The 7599-nt window shown below is 32.3% G+C and overlaps 1 non-coding gene across 1 annotated transcript; it reads left to right on the forward strand.

The window, feature by feature from the left end:
* The first annotated feature begins 6990 nt into the window (after positions 1–6990).
* Positions 6991–7097, forward strand: LOC123388992. The gene has a single exon (XR_006603510.1). It is a non-coding gene; the product is annotated as a U6 spliceosomal RNA (small nuclear RNA).
* The last annotated feature ends 502 nt before the right edge of the window (positions 7098–7599 follow it).

Here is a 7599-nt window from a genome sequence, read left to right on the forward strand (position 1 = left end):
ACATGTTCTTAAATGAAGCAATTCTTGTGTTGTTTTAAAGGGTAAATTGGAGTTTGCCTAAGTGATTAGAGAAGGATGCCTCAGCTTATGGAAGTTCAAAGCCATAAAGATGTGATAAACTATTGCAGATATTTTCATGTATATTTGTTGTTGCTTCTAGTAATGGTGATCTAAAAACTCCTACTTAAGACAACTAAAAATCCAGACAAAATAGCTTTTAAAATGAAAAATATCAGAATGATTATAAAAATTAAGTGTGGAATTACTGGGCCAAAATATGAAATACAATGAGAGCCTAGAGATATATGCCCTGAAGCCATTTTAGCTATGAGAGCATTTGAAACTGCTAAAACACACTGAGCTGTGTTGTTAATAGACTCTTGATACTAGAGAAACAAAATTCAAAATCCAGCAGCAATCAAATTTGAGGACTTTGGTACAACCCAAATTTAAGTTGCGATCCCCAAAGCACAAGGAGAAGCAGAAATAAGACTATAGCCTACCTTGCCTTCTGTGTAAACTGAGAAAGTCAATCACTGAATTTGGAGTATGATTGTCTTGTAGAATCTCAGATATAAGGGAAAATACTGCCAAGGAGGACCATACCATTATTATAGCTCTTAATTATCCCTACTCAATAAGAGTTTCAAATATAATGTCTTGAACATAGCAAAATGTAACAGAGCACACAAAGAAAAACCATTAACAAGATTTGATAGACAAAATGGGATTAAGTATGATGTTAAAATGATCAATAAAAGGCAAGGGAAGCAAGGGAAAAAATGAACTATTGGGACTTCATCAAGATCAAAAGCTTTTGCACAGCAAAGGAAACAGTTAACAAAATCAAAAGACAACTGACAGTTTGGGAGAAGATATTTGCAAATGACATATCAGATAAAGGACTAGTGTCCAGAATCTATAAAGAACTTAGCAAACTCAGCACCCAGAGAACAAATAATCCAATCAAGAAATGGACAGAGGACATGAGCAGACATTTCTGCAAAGAAGACATCCAGATGGCCAACAGACACATGAAAAAGTGCTCCATATCACTCGGCATCAGGGAAATACAAATCAAAACCACAATGAGATAACACCTCACACCAGTCAGAATGGCTAAAATCAACAAGTCAGGAAATGACAGATGCTGGCGAGGATGCGGAGAAAGGGGAACCCTCCTACACTGTTGGTGGGAATGCAAGGTCGTGCAGCCACTCTGGAAAACAGCATGGAGGTTCCTCAAAATGTTGAAAATAGAACTGCCCTATGACCCAGCAATTGCACTATTGGGTATTTACCCTAAAGATACAAACGTGATCCAAAGGGGCACGTGCACCCGAATGTTTATAGCAGCAATGTCACAATAGCCAAACTATGGAAAGAACCTAGATGTCCATCAACAGATGAATGGATCAAGAAGATGTGGTATATATACACAATGGAATACTATGCAGCCATCAAAAGAAATGAAATCTTGCCATTTGCGACAACATGGATGGAACTAGAGCGTATCATGCTTAGCGAAATAAGTCAAGCAGAGAAAGACAACTATCATATGATCTCCCTGATATGAGGAAGTGGTGATGCAACATGGGGGCTTAAGTGGGTAGGAGAAGAATCAATGAAACAAGATGGGATTGGGAGGGAGACAAACCATAAGTGACTCTTAATCTCACAAAACAAACTGAGGGTTGCTGGGGGGAGGGGGTTTGGGAGAAGGGGGTGGGATTATGGACATTGGGGAGGGTATGTGCTTGGGTGAGTGCTGTAAAGTGTGTAAACCTGGTGATTCACAGACTTGTGCCCCTGGGGATAAAAATATATGTTTATAAAAAATAAAAAATTAATAAAATAAATAAATAAATAAATAAATAATGATCAATAAAGATTGTAAAATGGCTTGATTACTCTGCTCAAAGAAATGAGAGGGGAAGCAAATTGAACAAAAAACTGAAGCTCAAAATGATATTGAGAAAGGTTTTATAAATGAACCAAATGTATACTCTAGAACTTTAACGATATGACAGCTAATTTAAGATACCACAGGGGTGCCTGGGTGGCTCACTTAATTAAACCTCCAATTCTTTTTCCTTTTTTTTTAACACCTTAATTTTATTTTATTTCTTTCATTTTGGCTCAGGTCATGATGTCAGGGTTGTGAAATAGAGACCAGAGTTGAGCTCTGTGCTGAGCCTGGAGCCTGTTTAAGATTCTTTTCCCTTCTTTTGCTATCCCTCCCTGCGCTCTCACTTGCTCGCTCTCTCTTGCTTGAAAATAAGTAGATAGATAGATAGATAGATAATAGACAAAGCAAAATAAAAGCAGATTATGAAAATAAATATAAAGATATTGAAATGAAAACAAGTTCAAAATAAAATAGAGAAGACCTACACAGCTAAAAGTTCATTCAGAAAATCTACTATTAAAGAAGTCGGTATGACACAATGTTAAGATATCAAAAGATTTGAGCATGTACTTTACAGAAAGGGTAATCCAAATGGCCACTCATATATAAAAACTGTTTATCTTTATTATGAATCTGGAATTAAGTTAAATTAAATTAAAAATAAATTAAAACCTAAAATGACATACTATTACACACTTACCATATTGGGCAACAATAAAATTGTCTTGCAAGAATGTGAAAGAATGAAAGTGCCCTTAGTAAAAACATTTGATAAGTTGGGCAATATTTATAAAACTTAAAAATAAAAATAAAAATTTAGTCCATTCCTAGAAATACAACATGGAACTAAATGAATATTTTCACCAGGATATGCAACCAGATGATTATAGCTATTTCATTCATAACGGCAGATCAGTAGTGGTCTGTTTGCACAATGTTACATTAAATAAGAGAGACTATTAACAAACTGGGAGGGGGGGGCTAGGTTGTTATCATGAACAGATCTTCTATGGTGCTGATTATGTTCTATTTCTCAAAATCTTTAAGTTAAGTTAAAAAAAAGTTTTCAAATTTATATCTAGATAGATAGATGATAGATAGACAGATATCCCAGAAGAAGCTGCAATGCGAGGCTAAGACCAGGCTTTAAAGGGCTTTTCTATACTCTACTAAATACTTGAAACCATTCATTATATCATAGCTCAGTGTTCAAATCTCCATTTGTTTCCTCAGTTTCCTAATATTTATCTTAAGGTGACCTGATCCAGACGTTGGATCACCTTCGTCTAAATATTTCTATTTTAACAAAGTCCTTCTGAACACTGAGAGACTAAAACTTAGAAAAATACTCTGATTGTTATCTCACTAGAGTGGAAAATATACAGTTACCCATTAACTAATGATATCCATGTCTACATTAGATCCATGACCTTTTTTAATTCTTGGGAGCTTTTGGTTAAATGAATTTTTTAAGCTTCCTTTAAATGAAGCTTTAAGCCATCACCACATGAAAAAAATTAAAGAACTAAATGAAAACAGGCCAAGTATTTACAGAGTAATAGAATGTGCAGTGGAAAGAGTACAATTCTGAAATCATAAAGCCTAAATTAGTGTGATGCATCTTTACTAGCCATGTAATCATAAACCAGTTATCTAAATGTGTTAGCCTCAGTTTTTTTTTTCACCCATGAAATGGTGATGATAATACTTATTATGCAGAGTTGTTGTGTGGATGTGATGAAGCATGGAGCATGAGAGTCTCATATTCCATGCTAAAATGATAGCTATTTTTATACTTATAATAATTCTAATAATAGTAATTAAATTGTTCAAAATGGTAATATTCATTTCTACTGAGGCATTGTATTGACTATTCATAGACACATTTACCAAAATAAATTTCATTTTACTCTACCCCCTCTGAGGATATATATTCCTTAATTCAATATGAATCTCATTATGAATAATAATTATCATAATAAATATGCTGATTTTTCTTCTATTTATTTTTAGGGAGGTATCCTTTACTGTTGAACATAAAGAAACTTAAGCAAGTCTGTCTTATTCAAAATTTGCATGCTGCTTTCTTATGAAACTAGATTATAGAGTTGTATGAAGTAAATTCATGCAGTTAAGACATTTATGTTTGGAAATCGGTGGTCAGTTTAGTATTTCAAAAGAAGATTTTAAATTTAAACCTTAAAACTGAGCTCTTTCAGCCTTATTTATAGACCATCCTTCATGCTTCATTAGTACTCCTTCATTGTAAACTAAGTAATAGTTTTTGTCACAGTGTATATAACGAAAATGGATTTTATATTCTATTCTTTCAGAGTTAGTTGCAGTTTCTACTTCCTTACTTCCTTTTTTGAAAAATAGATTAATTCTACAAAAGTTTTTTCCAGCTTTATTGAAAAAAAAATCGACATATTATAATTTGTAAATTTAAGAAATGATTTCTTATAACATTGCAAACTTTTAACATTGTGTAAATTTTGTACAATTTGATAAATTGGTATACATCTTTATTGCAATATAATCTACATAAAAATGTTAATACATCTACTATCTCGTATAGTTGCCACTGTTTTTTATGCATGTATCATAAGGAATTTTAAGATCTACTCTCTTAGCAACTTTTATGTATATAGTATTGTAGAGATAAACTTCAGAGGTCTTGTGGGTTTTGTTCCAAACTGCCTCAATAAAGTGATTATCTCAATAAACTAAGTCAAATTATTATTTTTTTTTTTTTTCCCAGTGCATATAAAAAATTATGTTTTCCCAGTGCATATAAAAAATAAACACACTATACTGTACTGTTCAAAAGCATTATGTTTTTAAAGAAAAACAATGTATATTCCTTAAGTAAACTAGTTCTGAGTTTTCAGTGGGTCATAATTACTGATCACAGATCACCATAACAAATACAATAATAATGAAAAAACTTGAAATATTGCAAGAATTATCAACATGTGACAGAGATACACAAAATGAACACAATGTTATTAGAAAGATGGTGGCAGCAGACCTCTTTTATACAAGATTGCTATAAACTTTCAACTTGTAAGAATGTGATATATGCAAAGTTTAATAAAGGGAAGCACAATAAAAAAGTATGTATATTTTATTAACTATGATCATCATGCTGTACATTAGATCCCCAGAACTTTTTTCATATTATAGTTGCAAGTTTTTGCACCCTTTGACCACGTTATTCCACCCCAGGTTCACCCCTTGTCAACTCAACTCTAAGTTTCCATTAGTTTGCCTTTTCCTCAGATTCTGTATGTAAGGGATATTATAATACATAAATTAAAAAAAAATATATAAAGTCTTTGAAATATTTCACTTAGTATAATACCTTCAAGATCCATCCATGCTGTTGTAAATGGCAGTATTTCTTAATTTTTCATGGTTAAGTAGCATTCCATAGTATATATTTTACCATACTTATTTTATTCATTCATCCATTAATGGATACTGAAATTATTTCCATCTCTTGCTTAGAGTTAATAATTTTATAATAAACATAAGAGTGCAGATATGTCTTTGAACAGTGACTTCGTTTCCTTTAGACATATATCTAGAAGTGGGATTACTGAATCATATGGTAATTTTACTTTTAATAATATGAATAATCTCCATACTGTTTTCCATACAAATTTATATCCCTATCACAGTGCATAAGTTTCCCCCCCATTTTCCCAAGTATTTACCAAAAATTTTGTTAGTTTCAATTTTTGTAGTATATATTCTAATAGGTAGTAATATCTTGCTGTGTTTTTCAGAGGTAAACAACAACAACAACATAATGACTTTGCCCTGAATTTTTTTTGCGTTGAGCACTTTTTAATGCTCCTGTTGGTCATTTATATAACTTTTTTGAAAAAAAAAGTCTATTGAGATCCTTTTGCTATTTTTTTAATTATATATTTTTTTCAATTTGTATCTGTTGGTTATTAACCTCTTTTCAGATATAAGATTTGTAAGTATTTTATTAAATTCTGTGGATTGTGTTTTCGTTCTCTCTCTCTCTCTCTCTCTTTTTTTTGGCAATGCAGAAACTTTAGTTTGATGTAATACCATTTATTTATTTTTGCTTTTTTTGCTTGTGTTTTTGGTCTGGTATCCAAAAAACTATTGGCAAGACCAATGTCAAGGAGAATTTTTCCTATGTTTTCCTTTGGGAAATTTAGTTTCATGCATCACATTTAAGTATTTAATCTATTTCAAGTTAAGACTTATGAGTGATATAAGGTTCCAGTTTCATACTGTTTATGTGACTATTCAGTTTTAAATATCATTTATTGAACAGACTATCTTTACCCATTACATATGTTGGCCCCTGTCAAATATTAGGTGACTGTATGAAAGGATTTATTTCTGGACTCTCAATTCTGTTCTACTTGTTTATTGGTCTGTTTTTATGCCAGTATACTTTCTTGTTTTGAGCATGAGGGCTTTGTAGTATAGTTTCAAATCAAGAAGTGTAATTTCCCTTCTTCATTCTTTCTCAGAACTGCTTTGATTATTTGTTGTCTGTTATGGTCTCATATAAATTTTAGGATTCTTTACTTACTTCTGTAAAAAAAATAATGTTGGATTTTTTTTTAAGATTTTTAATTTATTTATTTGACAGAGAGAGATGACAAGCAGGCAGAGAGGCAGGCAGAGAGAGAAGAGGAAGCAGGCTTCCTGCTGAGCAGAGAGCCTGATGCGGGGCTCGATCCCAGGACCCTGGGATCATGACCTGAGCCGAAGGCAGCGGCTTAACCCACTGAGCCACCCAGGCACCCCTAACATTGAATTTTTGATAGGAATTGGATTTACAGATGGTTTTCGGTAGTATGGACATTTTAACAATGTTAATTCTTACCATTCATAAATATGAGCTATCTTTCTATTTGTGTCTCCTTCAATTTCTTTATCAATGTCATAGTTTATGGAGTACAGATCTTTCATCTTCTTAGTTAAATCTATTCCTAAGTAATTTTTATTTTTGATGCTATTGTGAATTAGATTGTTTTCTTTAATTTTTCAGATAGTTCATCATTAGAGTGTTAAAATGCTGCTGTCTTGTGCTTACTTTGGCAGCACATATACTAAAATTGGAATGATGCAGAGAAGATTAGCGTGATCACTGAACAAGGATGACATGAAAAACTGGGAAGCATTCCATATTAAAAAAATGAAACAAAACAAAATTCTTGTCTTTTACATATTGATCTTGTATTTGGCAGCTTTACTAAATTTGTTTATTCAAATTTTTTTGTGAAGTTTTTGGGTTTTTTAACATGTAAGTTCATGTTATCCAAAAAAAGAAAATTTTACTTCTTTCTTCTTCTTTTTTTTTTTTTTTGGAGTCCTTTTATTTCTTTGTGTTCCTTGTTTCTCTGGCTAGGACATCCAGTACTATGTCAAATGAGAGTAGTGAAAGTGGACACACTTGTCTTTTTTCTGATCTTTAAGGGGAAAACTTTCAAACGTTTTTGATTGAAAATGAGATTAGCTCTGGGCTTGCAATATGTGTTTTTTCTTTAATGGATTTTTTACTTATTTTTTTAAATTTTTTATAAACATATAATGTGTTTTTATCCCTACGGGTACAGGTCTGTGAATCACCAGGTTTACACATTTCACAGCACTCACCATCACTCACCATAGCACCTACCCTCCCCAATGTCCAT

This window comes from Mustela putorius, unplaced genomic scaffold (assembly GCF_011764305.1).
Source record: "Mustela putorius furo isolate JIRA1106 unplaced genomic scaffold, ASM1176430v1.1 tig00003936_pilon_pilon_pilon, whole genome shotgun sequence".
Lineage (NCBI taxonomy): Eukaryota > Metazoa > Chordata > Mammalia > Carnivora > Mustelidae > Mustela > Mustela putorius.